We start from the raw sequence: 19,151 nt of genomic DNA, 5'->3' as shown, positions 1-19,151 counted from the left end.
CTCGCTGTGTCTGTCAAATAAATAAATAAAATCTTAAAAAAAAAAAAAAAAAGATAGTATGAAAAAAAGAAAATATTTCAATAATTGATCTAGATCTCATACTGGGGATCTGAAATATATTAGAACACATTAAAACTAATTTTATCTTTAATAGGATTAGAATTTTTTTAATTTTTGATTTGATTTGCTTTATATTTCTGATGCACAATGCTGCTCTAGAGAATGGTGTGGTAATAATATGAATAGAACCCGGATCTCTGGACAGTTTTCTGGAGCAAAAATCTACTCGCTGGGAATTTTCCATTTCCTTTTTACTATTATTTAACTGAGAAATAAACTATCCTGTTTGGGCAGTGCATTATTGGAGCTCTTTGTTGTACCAGTTGAAACTACATACTAATGTATGGATAATAAGTAACATTTCAATAAATAATAGTACAGACAACAATGGGATAAACATTCATAAAAAGTATTAAAATACACTTAATTGTATAATCCATGTGAGGAGAGATTTTGTTTGTTGCTATATTCAGTGCCAACAGGCATTCTTTTTTATAGTAGGCCTTTATTTTTCAGATGAATGACAAATATATTAATGGAGATACATACAAAGTACTAATGCAACATATTAGAGTTTCATGCCATAGTAGGCAGACCTCTTAGAAAAGCAGAGAATATTTCACATGGAAGTTTCTATAAAGGACCTTGTGAAGCAACAGTTTAACAATAAGGATCAACATGGCTGGGTATGGGCTACAGATCAGTCAATTTGTATTTTTCTATTATTCAACTCTAATACTCTAATGTATAAACTTATGTTCTTGGGTATACTTGCTTTAGCATAGATGTACACAATGTACAAGTAAAATGTATTTTTATTATATGAAGGTTTCAGGTACCTTATTTGGAGGTTGGTTTTAAGCAACATCCATCAATACTAACAATTAACAATACTATTCTGAAAATATTACCCTTATTCATAAATCACCACACTGTAATTTTGGAGTTAATCTGTTTTGCTATTTTTATTTTAAATCCATGGGGTTTCAAAAATTCGTTGAACTTACAAAATGTTTTTTGTGATTATTTGCTTTAGCAGCTTTTATGGTATTTCTTTATATACAGCATTTGAAAAAGATAAATGTAAAACTTTAAATTTTAAACAGTTTTGAAATATCATTTGACCAGGGCATATTATTTTCTAATACTTGAGCACTGGAATAGTCTGTGTAAATAGATGCACTTAGAGCATTCTCTTTGCAATTGATGTGGGTTAAAAAAAAAAAAAAAAAAAAAAAAAACTTTTCAAAAACTTTTTACACCCAACTTTAATAGTCTTTAAAACTTTTCAGTATAAACTTTGTAGATAGTGATATAAAACTCCTCTTTATACTTAAACTGTATGATAAAAAGGTTGATGAATAGAAAAACTGTACTAATATTAAAAATGTATGAATTTCTAACTACCTTTGGCTGTTGCAAACATAAGCAATGCTGAGTTCAAAAAGAAAACCATAGAGCTTGTTTAATTGTTCAGGTTTTATTGTTCAGATAAACTATAAATGAATACTGAATATTTATGATTTTTGAAAATGTTGAACAAATTTAGTTCTTAAATATGGAGGATGCCTCTAGACACCCAACCAAGGTACCTGATATGATCAATCAACTGTTTTAATCTTACTTCACTAAACACGATGAATCTTTTTAAAAATCCAATGAAACCTGACCCCATAACTATCTGTTAGTCTTAAAGAAACCCATCCCTTGAGAAATGTGAATGACATCATTAAAGATAATGAACCAATGGAGTCTAAGTACTTGAAAAATGAGCAAACTCAACAGAAAAAGAAAACAGACACCAGTTCTTAAAAAATTGCTAGTTAAAAGTGAGAAGTATAGATGTTTTAAAAAAGGACAATTGTGGTTTTGTTTTTATCACAAGTGGTAAATGTCCAACTTCTTAAAATTTCCTTACAAAATTTTCTAGTGTTTCAGTTCTAAAAAAAATTATTGTGTCTTAACAGTTATAAATTTATAATTATTACTATTCTTAAGTGGCAAGATGCTATTTAGATGAACTTTATTTTCGCTTAAGATATTATTTTTGATTGTCTTCAATCCTGAAAACTATTCCCATTCATATTCTTTTCTCCTTGTCTCTATATAGGACTATGCTAGCCTAAATAGGTACAAGAAAGAATTGAATAAAACTGTCACTGAAGAGTAATAATCCTAGATTCCTAAAATAGCATTGTAAATTTTACCAATTCTAGATGCATTTTTAATTTCACAAACTCTTGGGAAATTCCATGGGAACTATATAGGAGCTCATTATCTAAATTTGATTTGAAAACTATTTTTAAAATCAAATGTCTAAACAGAAGCCAAAAATTATTCATACACCCTGAAGAAATAAAAATTAAATCTAAGGTGACTTCAATGTGAGCCAAATGACATAATGAACCTATAAAATGCTTAGTGAAATGCAGTCAGGCTTGTAGATGTGTTTACCAAAAAGGAATGTTCTGCTTTCATATTTATTATCTTTCACGGATTTAAAACTCCTATATACTGAAACTTCATAAACATCTTTAATTTACATAAAGCACAGCATAAAAAACTAATATAAGAATGGATTAAAACAGTAGTTTATTGTGCCAAGCTCAGCAATTAGGAAAGAGAAAGAGGTTATTGAGTCTAAGAAATATTTAATAAAAATATTATCTATATATTTCCTTAAGAGTTAATAATACTGCAGTGGGATTCATAAATGCCATCTAACTTCGTTTCACTGTTTGAAATCAATGAACTGGATCTTCTGGGTAAGAGTTCAATAACATATTTAGGAGCCAAATAAGCATCATTTTTTTTACTTCTATTAAGTTGAAAAGGAAAAAGGAAGGTCTAGTTTACTTACAGGGAATTTGTTCTAAGTGAGATTTTACTTTTCAGACTGTTGGTCTAATGATTAACGTCACATACCGTACATCTTCGTCTAGAAACTGTAGTGTCTATTAAATGTAATTACCTTTCCCCATGGCTTTAAATTGACGGCAGATTCAAAATGAAGGTGGCTTCTATTAAATTTAATTACTTCCCCCTGAAGCTTACTTGGCAAAACTGACTAGTAATGAAAGTGGATTCTATAAAAAAAAGCTGCATGGTCAAGGTGTGGCTATTAAATTAGCAATATTAATAAAAAAAAGTAAAAATACTTGCAATGGGATATTTTATCATCCATGTAGATTTTTGTGATAGTATGCCTGGTACATTAAGTTCTCGGTTTTCTATTCATTTCAACTTTCAACCAATAAATTACATATTGGTTATGATAATTAAAATGACAATTTTCAAAAAGTTCATCTAATGTTTCCATGTACACAAAATAGGGACCGTTTCATCATTTCAATTCAATTGACATTTTAAATCAACATGATGCAATGAAAGAAGAATTAGAAAAACAAATTCTGTTCTTATTAACTATATAATTAGTTCTTTCTTCCTGAGCTAGTTACCTAATCTGAAAGACAGAACTAATAATGTCTTCTCTACCTAAGATAAATATTAAGAAAATCAGAGGGAAAAAAATGTTGTTTTGTAAACCTTTTTTTAAGATTTTGAGAGAGCGAGCAAGCACAAGCAGGGGGAGCAGCAGAGGGAGAGGGAGAAGCAGGCTCCCCGCTGAATGTGAAGCCCGATGTGGGGCTCGATCCCAGGACCCTGGGATCATGACCTGAGCCAAAGGCAGACGCTTAACCAACTAAGCACCCAAGCACCCCTCTTTTTTAAAAGGCCGCCTATTTTGGATTAATATTCAAAAAAACAGTAACCTTTCAATTTATCACACATTCACTCATCATTCAACATCCAATTTACTGTATAACAATGCACCAGCCATATATTAGAGGTATAAATACGTAATATCTATAGAATTCTATAATCAAGGGAGCATAAAAACAAAAGTCAGTAAATGCTTCACCTCTATGAGAAGAACCTGTGAGGACTCCAGAGCAACTCTCCTCACCCCTGGGGAACATTCATATCCCTCACCTCATCAGTTGTTAGGAATGTAGTGCAGCATCGCTAGTAACTACCTGCTCATCCAGCCACAACACGGGCACACAGGCTTGCTCAGGCATGAAACAGGCACCGGTTTGCAGAGCATCTCCACTTCAGGAGATGCAGGTCAAGCTCCCTGAGTGGTCTCTTGGGGGTGGGGGGGGGGGGGAAAGCACTATTCTTGAGGTAGGAAGATAGTAACTTCGATCCTTCTCCCTGGGTGTGGGGGCATGCTTTCAGCATCAGAGAGTGGTAACAGTTCTCTCAAGGAAATTCTGTTCTCTCATTAGCCCACTTTTGTCATACTGATATACTTTATATTATGTTAGGATACTTTTACATTTTTCAATGTTATTTATAGCTTAGTCATGAACTAGTTCTCAGAGGCTTCCTTTGTAGGTTCTGAATCAGTTTCTCACATTTTTGCACCTGTTTTCTATTAGTCACATAACAATTTTCCTTTCAATATACTTTTAAAATAGGATAGTGATGAGCACCGAAAACTGTGGAAACACAAACATGACAAAATAACCTAGGCTAGTAAGAGGATCATGGACGCTTCCTATAAGTAAAGTCTGAGGGAAAGTGAAGTAGTAGTAATGCAATGGGTTTGCCAAGTGAATAGCATCGGGAAGAGCAGTTAAACAAAAGAACAGTACATGTAAAGACTCAGAGAGGTACAAAGGAGCATCTTTCATTTGGAGAACCTTACTCTAGCACAGCAAGACATAGTGTGGTGAAAGATATGCAAATAGGCCAATTTTGCAACTGAAATTTGGTATGACGTAGAGATTATTCCACCCAACACCCTCAGATCTGCTCCAGTAAATCTTCCTCTATACCCACAAAATTTCCAAAATTAAATGTTTTTTTGAGGACACGGCTTTCATCCTTTTATGTAGAGTATTATACCCAATGAGCTTGCTTTTATGGTTAATAATAAAGTTAATATGCTGGAAATTCTATATTATGTATTCTCTGAGCACAGGTAGGATTTGTCTTGTTTACTATTGTACCTTTAACTTCTAGCAAAGTGTTTTGAATATAGTATTAAATAGCTGCATTATGTTCATTAATCGATTTCTGGAAAAGGTGGATGAAATATGTTAAGGATCAAAAGTATAAATTTCAGAGAACTCTAAACAGAGACCTCTGCAAGTTTTCTCTGTAACAAGTCACCATGAATGTTAACTATTTTGCAATTGTTATGTGTATCAAATCACCACACTATAGATCTTAAACTTACACAGAAGTTATATGCCAGTTATATCTCAATAAAGGTGTAAACTAAAAAAAAGATTTATGCAAATCACCAAAAACTAAATGACTTAAAACTTTACCAATTTATATTACCTTACAGTTCTGGAGGTCAGTTCATCTCAGGTATTACTGGCCAAACTCAGTGTAGACAGGTATGCTTTTCTTTCTGGAGGCTCTAGGGGAGATTCTATTTTCTCTCCTTTTCCAGCTGCCAACAACCAACTATATCTCCTGGAGGGACGACCCCTTCCTCCACCTTCAAAGCCAGCACTAGCAGCTCCCTAACCATGCTTCCATGGTCAGGACTCCCTCCGGTTCTCTCTGCCTCCCTCGTCTGCTTTTAAGAATGTTTGTGATTACATTGGGCCCACCTGAGTAACCCAGGTTACTCTATTTGACAGTCAACCAATTAACAAAACTAATTGCATGTTACCTTAATTCCCCTTTGCCATGTAACCTAACAAGTTTTAGTTTGCAATTTCCAGGTTCAGAGGTTGCAGGGAATTGGATCTGGACATTTTGGGAGACCCATTATTCTGTCTACCACAATCCAAAATGCTGAAAACATTTGTTTGATACACAATTTGATCCCTAGGTCTGTGAGCAGGAAAAGCAAGTGAAAGCCACATACCAAGGACAGAGAACACTCCCAGTGCCTGAGTCCAGCTCACAGGTCAATCAGAGGTCATGTCTTTTGGGTGACCTCCCCCGACAGGTGTATATTCTTAATGACTAAGTCCCGCTTTGATTCTTAATAACCATACTCAAAGAAAAAAATTACCAGTTTCTTGTTAGATAATTTTGGAACCACAATAAAAGTATAATATTAAAATGTAATCCCTCAATTTTAAGGGTCTGATAATCCATATCTATCAGTGAGTGAAGACAATTTTTATTAAGTAGAGAAATACCCTGTTTTACTACAAGCTATATAGAAAAGAGAGATAAAATTTAAACACCAGAAAAAGAATTTCAAAACAAATGTTTCTTAAATACCTCAACTAAAGAGTAAAATTCAGTTTCAGAAGTTATTTTGATGTTATTAATGCATGTTAAATGCAGTTGTCTGTGGTTAACAGGAACTCAACTAGCTTGTTACATTCACTACTTGGAAAAACCTTTGTGTAAAACAAGTGAGGTGAGTCAATTTAATTAGGCAAATTGAATCTAATTTAACAATCTGAAAAAGTTCTAAATTTAAATTTTTATAAAGAAATTGAAAATGCTCCTTAAAAGAGGATTAGGTGAAAAGATAAACATGCATCGATTTAGATTAGAAGCCCAGCTTTTTTCTCTCAGTGTTGACATAGTCTGCTGTGTTCTGTGCTTTGCATTTTCATTAGATTAAAATTCTGGCTTAAAAAAAAAAAACCCTGGCTTTAGGTTTTGATATGTAACTTAAGAGATCAGATATTTTGTGTTACTTTCCACAGTGAAAGAAGTAACATTCTGAAAAAGTAGTAAAAAGGTAAATATAAATAAAATTCACCGTTAAATTGACACCCCTCAGAACAAACAAAAACAAAAACTTGGAAGGGTAATTCCCAGCCCCCAAATTGGGAAATCCAGAACCCCAAAATCAGATGAGAACCAAATCCAATTTTTATCTCGAAGATTCCCCCTGAGGGTATCTGCTAAATGCCGGGGACCTTAAGCTTCTGTTTTGAAGACTATTTTAAAGATTGCAGAGAAGAGGAAATAAATCCCTAGGCCCACATAACATGGAAACTCTAATAGGAGAAATCTGTGTAAAACTAGGACCTCAAAGTATATATACTCTGAATAACAATTAATGAGAGATAAAGACTATTTTACTAGAAATAACAGCAAGAAAACATGCCATTTTCAATTCTGGAACGAGGTAGAAAGGGACAAATCTCTGGAAAATCTGTAACCACAAGGTGGTTTCGTTTTCATACAGATTTGTTTTAGGAAATTAGAGTACACAGTCTAAAACCTTGAGAGAGAATTTTCAAAAAGTCACTGTTAGAAGCAAACATGTATCCTTTTTGGGAAATTTAACTTCAGCTCAAGTTTCCAAAAATAATGAGCAGCTCACAGTCAAAAATCACAAAACATGAAAGAAAGCAAGGCTCTCTGTGTCAAAACCAGCAAAAACAGACAAAATTTCCAAAAACAATTTTGAAATAATTAAGCAGAAAACAAAATTGTATGTACATAACTACCTATACGTAATTTATATGTAACATATATGTATTTGTTGAAATGAAAACTAGCATATTTAAAAACTTATTCAGGGGTGCCTGGTTGGCTCAGTCGTTAAGCCTCTGCCTTCGGCTCAGGTCATGATCTCAGGGTCCTGGGATCGAGCCCCGCATCGGGCTCCCTGCTCGGCGGGAAGCCTGCTTCTCCCTCTCCCACTCCCCCTGCTTGTGTTCCCTCTCTCGCTGTGTCTCTCTCTGTCAAATAAATAAATAAAATCTTTAAAAAAATAAAAAAATAAAAACTTATTCAACATGACCCAAAAATGAAAAAAATTAAAACTAAATTTTTTTTTTAAGATTTTATTTGTTTATTTGACAGAGAGAGAGAGAGAGAAAACACAAGCAGGTGGAATAAGAGAGGGAGAAACAGGATCCCTGAACCCTCCATGGGGCTCGATCCCAGGACTCCAGGATCATGACCTGAGCTGAAGGCAGAGCCACCCACGCACCCCTAAAATTGAAATTTAAAACTCAAGGTCTGCATTAGCAGATTAATCATACCTAAGGCAAATGTTAGAAACCTGGAGGAACAACTAAAATATGTAACACAGAAGACAAAGAGAGAATAATATAAGTCTACAAAATAGCTTGCTAGAACCAGCTCTGATCAGCTTGCAAGAGATGTTTGTATATTATCTCTTTCCAAGTCTGTTTATGAACATCACCTGTGGTAGCTCACAACTGACCATGATGGGAATATTCACACCATGGAAATTTGAAAATGCTATAATCAGGTATTTTTTTATTTTGAAAAACCAATATTAAACATTTACCAGCACATCACTAGGTCCATATAAAATCCCAAAGCATCTAATAGGATAGGGAAGATAGCAGTATTTGGAGATAATGGGGTGATCAGTTTTCAAAATTCTTAAAAGATACCAATTGAGTAAGCCCAAGAACTTAGAGATATTAATTATAAACTTGGAATTTTATATTCACTTAAGAATGAAGGTTAAAGGTACAATCAGCCAGGAACAAAAAAAAAAAAAATAGTAAGGGAATAAGGAAAGTCCAAAGCAGACTAAATTTAAGCAGAAAGTAAACAACTCCACGTTGAAATTTCACATATGTAAATAAAAATTGGTCTTCAATAAAGGTGCTAAATGGATACTTCTGGTGAAGCTATTTAACTACTCCTTACTTATTTAATAATGTCCACCTATTCCCAAGGGTGAGACTGGCAAATATCTCCAATGACCTCCAATCAATGAGGTGACTTGGGGTTTTTCTTTTCTAATTCAGCTATCGAGCTATTATGTAAAGGGTCTCCAATTCAAACTCCCACCGAGCTCAGGCAGTAGGCTAAAAGCAGCAAAGATGTATCCAGTCCATCACTTTCTCTTTGGGTTAAGACATCAAAATCTAATTGATAGCCTCAATCAAATCAAAAACTTTGTTAGGCTGGCACTGGACTGCAGTTTTTGTAGTCAGTCATTAGTTTATCCTTGATTCTAAGACAAGACCATTCTTTGCTTCCTCTGCCTGGGAAGGCAGTAGGAGACTCATTTCTGTCCTTCAGAAGGTTTTAGATTGGGCTTTGCCATTCAGCACTCCACAGCCTCAGACTTCAGCAAACATCCTGATATATAGAAATGTCACATATTTCAGGCCCATCCGGTCACCAATTTCATCACCATAATCCAGAGAGAATGCAAAATCTCTGCTGATTTCCTGTTCCTCCACAACAACCTTCTGTTAGAGACCAAGCCTAGATTCTTGGTCCCCACCTACACCCACAATCAGGAAGTGCCCCCAGAGGAAATATGGCTACAGGTCCTCAGAATCCATTCAACTCTCCTTCTAGGACTTTAATTTCTTCTTTGTTGAAAGACTCTACCCACTCCAGCCCCACCCCTCACAACAGATCTCTATTTTTTAAAGACTGGTAAACTTGATAAAATTTTGCCCTATTTTTCAGAAGCTTTCTACCGAGCATTTTAACCTTCTGCAGAACCTCAGAATACAGAAAATGTCTTGTGGAGCAAAGGACCATACATTTGAGGACACTCAGTTCTCTGCTTTCTCACTCTAGCCTCATGCAGTTGTTAAAAAATTGTGTTGGGGGCGCCTGGGTGGCTCAGTCAGTTAAGCGACTGCCTTCGGCTCAGGTCATGATCCTGGAGTCCCAGGATCGAGTCCCACATCGGGCTCCCTGCTCAGCAGGGAGTCTGCTTCTCCCTCTGACCCTCTTCCCTCTCGTGCTGTCTCCCATTCTCTCTCTCTCAAATAAATAAATAAAATCTTAAAAAAAAAAATTGTGTTGGTTTCTCTTTCCCCTACATAAATTTAGGCTATGCCAGCAAAGATAAATTTTTCTCTCAGGCCAAGAAAGGCAACTGTGACTGCACTTTGGAATAAAATCTCCATTCTCTGGAATGTTAGTCTATCTAGTCTTCATTGTCTCATATCACTATGATGCTTTTAAAATTTGTGTTATTAATAATGATCTTTTCAATTGTTTACAGCCAATAAGGAAAGCTGGGCTGCCATAATAGTACCATAAATAATCAGAAAGCAAAAGTACATTTAATTATTAACACTATTCTTTTGAATGTACATATACGTTATATATATACTTGTTTTTAAAATATCACAAGTGAACAGATGAGTATGTGAAATATCTAAGTCCCTAAAAACAAACAGCAAACAAACCACACCACCAAATAACAAGCTAATAAAGCAAAGTTGAGGTCATTGCTTCCTAGAATGAAGGAAGGTGCTACCTTAGGGTTTGAGTGCCTTTTTGGAAGTGGGAAGTATGAAAATGAATAAAGGGAAACCTAATTTAAAATGAAGGAAAGCCCTGAAGGGGGGGCTCTCATGCACATGCACATACACATACCACTCATTACTGCCTGCTTAATTAGCAGAAAGAAGGAAGATCACTCCCTGCCCCATAAGGCACTAGTGACACCTCACAACCAGTAAGAAACCTCCACAGCCTCAAATTCTTGTTCTTCTCCAGTGAACTTTTTGTTCAAAACAATCCTCCTCAATTTCTCCTGAAACTGAATGCAAGCAGACCTTCCCTTTGTTTCTTTGGACTTGCCACGCTTTGCCATTGTTTGGTTGTCCCAAATTGCAATTCCACTGTTATAAAGTCAGTTGTAAAATAACTTGCTCTTTTGTTTCTTTAGTCAATGGAAGACAAGGGCAGGATGTTTGGGGGTCTGGTATAAGATAGGTCTTTTTTTTTTTTTAAAGATTTTATTTATTTGAGAGAGAGAATGAGAGAGAGAGAGCACATGAGAGGGGAGAGGGTCAGAGGGAGAAGCAGGCTCCCCGCTGAGCGGGGAGCCCGATGCGGGACTCGATCCCGGGACTCCAGGATCATGACCTGAGCCGAAGGCAGTCGCTTAACCAACTGAGCCACCCAGGTGCCCCAAGATAGGTCTTTTTATGCAGGGACTTGATAAGATTGAGAAATATTTTCTACATAATGGTGCAATTGATGCACAGGCTCAGGTAAGGGAGTTTTGAGGAAGAGTTTTAGAGAACTCTCCAATAGTACAGTCTTTTGAACTCCTTTGAATAATCTATTGTTACGGGAAGGATCCTTGGAAGAAGACTAGTGGTATTATCAGATAAATAGATTCTTAGGAAGTTCCTGAAACAAACAATAAAGTTATCTGTAACTTTATATTTTTATTCATGTTTCCTGTCAGGCTCATATCAATATTATATCAATAATTATATTAGTGGAGACAGTTGAATGCTAAAGTTATGTAAATGAAGACATTCTCCTGGTACTTAATGTTATTAAATGTGGCTGGTTTCATTTCCCAACGAAGAGAAGCCAGAGGTGATATTCCAAAGAACCATTTTTATATGATGATTACACGAATATGAATTTAGAATTTAGGGATATGTCAATAAGAAAGAGCAATTTTTTTCAAGAAGTTTTACAACAGAGGGGAAAGAGATAATAGCAAAAAGGATTAGAAGTGTTAAACGAGCTTTTTGTTATTTATTTTGCTTTGGCATCCTCTCTCTCTTTAGAAATTGCATTTGCTCTTTATTAAGGATATGCTACATATAAATTTTTACTCACTGAGGGCACTTTCCCTCATGGAGGGCCTGTAAAGAGTGCCTTAGCATTATCAGTGATCCTTCACCCCTCTTTCATGTAGAGCAGAATTAGTATCTTGGGATCATTTACAAGATCTTCCTTAAAATAGTAACAACAAGAAGTAAACACTGGATTCATAAGATGGCGTCTCTTGAGGAGGGAAGTGGAGAACTCACTGGGAACACGGACTGCATAACTTTGGTGGCTTAATGAGTCTTCCCATGGTCCTGGATGAGTGTGGAACTGAAGATGAAAAATCCTTTGTTTTTCTCTGGTTTTAAAGTAAAACTTGCCAAAGATTTGGGTGTGGTTCTCAAAGGCAGAAAGGGAAGCATTCAGGGTTTCAAATAGTAGCCAATTCCACTTTAGAACATCTCTGGTTGGGATTGCAATGGGAACAGATGGAGCTGAACACAAAGAGCTGAAATCTTGTGTTTTGATCAAGTTTAACAATGGGAAGTAAGATCATTTCCCCAGGAGAAAGAATTCCTATAATATATGTGCTGGTATCTGGAGGAAGAAAACTAAATCACAGTGCTCAAATAGCAGCATCTGATACTTTAGCTCTAAAACAGAATTAAAACACACCAGGGGTTGTATAAGACAAACTACATAGATATATGAAGAAAATGTTAAAATTTCTACTTATCTTTAATTTTTATTTTAAAAATGATAACTCCTTTAAGTTATTTAAGTCTTGAATGCATTAATTGACATGGTAAGCTTTCTCGGGTCTCATTTCATGTCTGTTGCATTTATAATGGAAGTTTGAGAGGAGAGCAGGATTTCCACATGAAGGAGTTATCATCAGGAGTTTGGTGTACTGCTGAAGAGTTCTTGCATATTTCCATAATTAAATGGATTTGCTACTTAATCATCCAGTTTTAACTAAACCAACCCATACAAAATGGACAAGTGAGTTAAATAAGATGTCTACAAAATATGGATTGATGATAGTCCCAATGATTTAAGTACAGGAGGGCAACAAGGTTATAGCAGAGTTGGTAGTTTATTGCTCAAAGCTCTCTTCATCTGCCTCATTCTGAGGCAACACATTTGTGACATAACCATGTCTAAAAAGAAGTTGTTCAAAATAATTCAAAGTTATCAGGATTTGAAATTGAAAACTGCATTGAAAAGTAGACTTACACCCATGAGTATCAATAGCCTTATCTTAAGTGTATATTTCCCCTTGAGATATTAGTTACATTGAGATAATGTTAAGCCACTTTTATTAGGAAGACATCTTACTAAATTATATTTTCAAAATACATAATACATTAGTATAAAAGTTCACATATATGGTCTATGCATCAATAAATATACATGTAATATAATGGAGGTATGTAATGTAAAAGTGTGGGTACCACCTCAGAATATTTGGATTCCATTTACAAAAGCATAAAAGTTCTTATTTCCACACAAACATTTTCAGGCTGCAAATGGATATTAAAACTTCTTATTTGAGAAAGATTCAATAATAAAGGAGGAAAAAAATCCTGGCAGTTTCTAAAGATAAAAAACGTATGAAGGCCCCAAAGTAATTTCTTACAAAGTCATTAAAACTATCAGAATAGGTAAATGCAAAAAAAAAAAAAAAATAGGCAACTGCAACATCTTGAAATTTAGTTCATTTGCAAATCCTCCTCCGGTTGATGTAGGTCTATTTTTGCAGTCACACTGTATGGTAGTGAGAGGAAAAGAAGGGTGGACTGATTAAATTCAAGATCTCTTAGGTGTGGAAACCTAATTACAATTTGGAATACATAGCCATGAGGTTCAGGAACGCTGTAAGTCTCTAGGTTAGAGGTACAGACTGGTAGGGGATCAGAGTCCTAGCTTGAAGTATTTCCTTTGATTTGCATGCTACTAAATTCCAAATGCTTTACAGTACTATCCTCAAAATAACTGACATTAATTACATTTCACCATTACTACCACCACCATCACCACCACCACTAACAATAAAAGAGGTATGGGATATTGTAAAATTTCTAAAGCAAAAAACAAAACAAAACAAAACAAAAAAACCACACGTAACATATATCAGGTTTTAGACTAGGTCTCTCCAGTTTCAATCCTCATGATTTTCAACAATGTTCTCAGTGCCCAAATTATTCTGCCAAGACCCAAAGGACTTCAGGAAATCCTTCAGGCACTGTTACGATGGTGGGAGGCAGTAAGTTTATTATAATTAACTTGATTTTATTCTCTAGTCATTTTTATAAGCAAAATTCTCTTTTATATTAGATTCTAATTTTTCCATTACAAACACTGAAATTAAGGACACTGTTTCTGATAGTGTATAGTAACTTAATTTTTGTAAGTGCTACTTCTGTAGATGCTACAAACACTCTCCTTGCAGAATTAAATGAATGGGTACAAAGATATTTGTTAGGCACAAATTTCTTAATCTTTAGAAACAAAATGAGACAATGATAAGAAAATGAATAATGCATCCATTTCTAAAGAGGTTTTTCAAGAAATAAAAATATCTCAGAAGAAAAAAACGCCATTTAAATTTCTTATTTTTATCATAAAATAAACCAAACCTTACTAAAATCGCATTACTAAGTAAATATACCCTGTACTTTATACGGTACTTATCTAACATATTCTGATCATCACTCATAAAGAAATTATGACTATTTTGTCTTTGATTCTATCTCTATATTGATAGAATTTTTGAGTTAAATTCAACTGGACAATAAAACTTAAAAAAAATGTGGCCAGTGTTTGAATATATCTTTTAAGTTTATTCAAACTAGGAAAGCATAAAATTCCTCATTTCACACAAACATTTTCTAGGCTGCAAAGGATATTAAAACTGCTTATTTTGGAAATATTCAATAACAGTTGAAAAATACTGGCATTTTTCAAATATAAGGATTAAATCTTTGAAGCATCCTCTTATAAAGTCATTAAAAGTAACAAAACAGGTGACTTTATCATCCTCAAATTCAGTTCATTTGCAAATCTTCAAAAAAGTGTTTTTATATAAATCTTTACGTTCTCTTTAAAATTAATATCAGAGAAACTATCTGCTTTTACTAGATTATCTTTTAAAATGGGAGACATAGAAAATCAGTAAATGAGGTTATATTACTAATTAGCATATTGTCTCCACTACCTATAGTACACTACAAAAAACTGTGGCTTCCATTTTATCACATAGATGAAACAGTTATCTTTCAGGGTTTGAAATTTCTGTGATCTTTATGCTTAATAAGCTCAGTAAAAGGCATTCAAATTACATCACTTTTGTCTTGGAAGTTAAATTGGGAAATATTGCATTCTCTGAGATGATAAACTCTGCAGAAGATAAATTATCATGAGAAATAGTTTTAATTGATTTACCATAATAAAAGTTATGTGACTTTGAAGTGCAAATGACACATTAAAATGAATCTACAGTATGTTGATAATAAAGTGGCTTCTTTGTTAATGGAATTACTGACACTGCAGATGCTTTCAGGAGTGATGTCTTCTACTGTTAATCAAGAGACTTCAATGTAAAAATGAATGTGCTGTTTGTTTAAATCCTAGCCCACCTTTCTTCCTTCTTGCTTCAGAGTAGTTCGATACTCAGGTTTGAAAAATGGAGATCCTGGTCATCACAGTTAATATCATTTTGGCTGATCCACTTCTACTTTTTCCTGAACATCTTGACTGCAATCCCAAGGTCTCTCTGTTTGGAAATCAGAAAGACTGTCAGAGGAGGCACATGATAAAGTTCATGATGGAGCTCAGGATTAGATGCTTCTATAAATATGCAGATTAGTGCATTTTTTTTCACATATAAACCTTAACAGTGTATCCTTAACAAAGCATCCTATGAGAGGAAACCGAAACTACCACCTCAGGCAATAATGACTGCCCTGAAGCCAGCCAGACCCTGTATGACTGACCCCAAGACAATGACCAACCTGCCCTTTACTGCTCCCTGCATGGACCCACTGACCTTTGCCCTACATTGTCCTTGTATAAACCTAGAAGTATTTTCAGCACTTTAGAGATAGGCTTTGGGACATTAGTCCACTGATGCTGACCTCACTGAAATATATTCCTTTCTCATTTCGCTACCACTGTCCCTCTGCCTTTGGATTTTGTCAGTGACAACTGGATTGTCTGGAACTCTCAGAGCCAGGCGCTCTTGCACCCTTGGGCCCAGGTTACATTTCATAATCTATGACTCTTCTTCAATTATCTTCTATAAAAAAATCCATTTTTAGCTTAAGTATCAGAATAGTTTGAACACTATTCCGGTTTGGTTTATTTGCCAGTCATTGTGTTAAGCATATAACTCACCAATTACCAGTATATGATTCTACTTAATCAGTAACAGTACCTAGAAGTAAATGTTAGGACTCTCAAGCTCTGTTTTGTAACTGAAAAGAAAATTAAAATCTCCTGCTGTTCTCATCTTCCAAGAATTGTGATTTGGTTGGAGAGGTATGGAATGAGATGAGACAGGAATACAGAAATACATTATGGTTGTTTCAATGAAAGGCTCACTGAGTGTTATTGGAACAACATAGAATCTGTAAGATTAAACATTAGTTTACTTGCTCCAGGAAATTCTGAAGAAGAATCCTGCACTGATATAGAAAAGGTTACTATCAACAGGAATTATAAATGTGAGAACCATAAAATCCAATAATGATGTATTTAATACCTACCTCTGACATTCATGTGATCTTATGTCTCCAGAATTAACACAAATTTTCTTATTTACCAAATTCTTTATACTAAATTTAATAGAAAGTGTTCACTCGTCCAATATTATAAAAACTGATAGTGAATTATAAAATTGTTTTAAAGACTCAGTTGCAAAAAGAAGAAAAAACACAAGTTTTGTAAGTAACATTGTTACTTGAGATAAAAATTGACTATACTAGTATATATACTACACTATGTGTATAGATTCTAAGAGAAGCCAGGATAAAAATAGTAATGCTTATATGATAACAGTAAAATAGCTAGAAAGGAAAAACATTATAAAACATATTATTTTAAAAGTATTAAATAAAGACTAAGTAACAGTAATTTTCTTAAGGCCATTTTCAAACCAGTAATATAATTTCTAGGAATAGAGTATTTAAAATAAACAGATTTCAAAAGCTGGGAAAAGCAAATATTTGATATTTCAATTTGGAATTGTTTCTAAGGATATTATTGTGTGGTTTTTGTAATCCTGTTAATCTACTTTTTGATAGTTCCATCATCTTGATAGAATTTATTCTTTGAAGACTTATTATTTAATCCCAAAAAACACTGAGCTGTGGTTAAAATTATAGAGGCAAACATCAGAAGTTTTTGAACGTGCATTCATTTACCAATTTGCACCACTCATGCATTCTTTATTCTTTCAACCTGGAAAGCTTCTATCTGATTTTTTTAGTGGCTGTTTAAACAAAAATAGATGTTTATCTCTTTAAAATTTTGCCAGGAAGCTGTCACTTTCCCATTTACTCAAGCGATGTTGTGACAGAATGTGTCAGCTTCTCACATAAATGAAAAGAGATATAGACCTGTATTTACTTTAGCTGAAAAATAAGTAGTCATCAATTCAGAGAAAAGTGTTTTCCCATCTGAAAAGAGGAAGTAAATAGGAGTGGTTGAGAGAAGTAAGTATTTCCTAATACATAAAAGGCAGACGTAAACCAAACATACAACGCTGATCCATTTTTGGTTCTCATCCTGGAAGTGGATAATCTCATGGTATGTAGAAGTTGGTGCTTCACTATGTGTCTTTTGCAGTACGTGATTTTGTTTTAAAAATGATAAATGTTTATGCAGTTAACCTTCCCATAGTCCCTCCTATGCATCTACAATATTCAGAAATTTAAATGGAGATAAGAAAAAGTCATCTTTAAGAAACAGTTTCCAGAATCATATCAGATTCAAAACAAACATAATTGTTAGAGATTGGCTCTAAACTTTGCATTCTAATAGGGTACTTGATAACAATGATCTCACTAGACACTGAAACATATGTTTCATTATACATATTTTTATGAAAATATTTTATTTTTATGAATATCATAGAATGAAATTTTATTAAAAATGATACTGAATGCACTGAAATTAGTAATACTGACACTGAACAAAAGAAGATGGGCAAGCATAGGCTTTTGCTCAAAAATGGTTAGAGTTGTACAGTTAAATTGAAAGCAACCACCTTTTATAGATTAGAGGGAGCAACCCAGCCTCAGAGAAGAAAATGAAGTTGGGCATTTGGGGTATAATTATCTGTCTCTGACCGGATGTTTGACCTCTGTAGATTTGTTAACTACAGGATACCTAAATTCTCTGGCTCTGTTTTCCCCTCTGTTAAAAGGAGCAAAATGAAACCTACTTAATAGGATTTCCGGGGTACCTGGGTGGCTCAGTTGGTTAAGCATCTGACTCTTGATTTTGACTTAAGTCATGATCTCAGGGTTGTGATATGGAGGCCTGCATCAGCTCCACGCTGGGCGTGGAGCCTGCTTAAGATTCTCTTTCTCCCTCTGCCCCTCCCCACTTGTGTGTGCTCTCTCTCTCTCTCTAAAAAAAAAAAAAAAAAGAGGATTTGTTTGAGAATTTCTATGAATCTAAAAGTCATTTCTTATATTTAAAATATATATATGAAAATTTCAACTCTGCAGCCATTTAGATTTTCATTTCAATTGACTATTCAGTGAGAGTTTAGAGGTACAACCTGAATATATCTTAATTTCTTTATTTTAATCTAGAAAAGAAAAAAAGAAAGAAAGGGAAGGAAGGAAGGAAGGAAGGAAAGAAGGAAGGGAGGGAGGGAGGGAGGAAGGAAGGAGGGAAAGAAAATAAGCAAAGCAGCCACCACTGTCCACAGTGTCATATATGAATGAATTTTAGGTATCATGAAAGTCATCTCAGGGAAATCTGAAATTTCCACATGAATATTTTACTTTCATGTTTCCATTTTAGTATTAAACTAAAAATTAATGTTAGCATTAAAACACTGTTCCTGGACAATCACTTAAATCTAAACATTAGTAAATAATTTTAGCATTCCTGTCTTTATGTTCATGATCTCATTAGCACCACATCATAATATTTTTCATGTTGTTTGTTAATGAGAAAATGACAGGAATATTTAATACATAAATAGAAACTCATTTTTAAATGAAAGTAAAGTGATATCTTGATCCATCACAATAAAGTTCTGTAATAGTTAAAACAGAAGTGGTAAAATAATTCATTTAGAGTGAACACATGGAACATAGCAGTATAGGTGTGCCAAACTCCAAATATGGCTATGGGAGTTACACCGGATTCATAGTTTGAATGAGGTTTCAATTTCAACCCCAAACACTTGTTTTTCATTAAATTAATTTTATTTTTTCTTATTTTTATTATTCTGTACTTTTGGTTGCATTTAAATTGTTTATTTTGTTTCTATTTTCTTTTTTTTAAGGATTTTATTTATTTATTTATTTATCTATCAGACAGAGAGAGAGTGCAAGCACAAGCAGGGGGAGCGGCAGACAGAGGGAGAAGCAGGCTCTCCG

This window comes from Callorhinus ursinus, unplaced genomic scaffold, assembly GCF_003265705.2.
Source record: "Callorhinus ursinus isolate GAN/ISIS: 27379988/994484 unplaced genomic scaffold, GSC_fseal_2.0 scaffold7, whole genome shotgun sequence".
Taxonomy (NCBI): domain Eukaryota; kingdom Metazoa; phylum Chordata; class Mammalia; order Carnivora; family Otariidae; genus Callorhinus; species Callorhinus ursinus.
Note: the sequence above shows the minus strand (reverse complement) of the source record.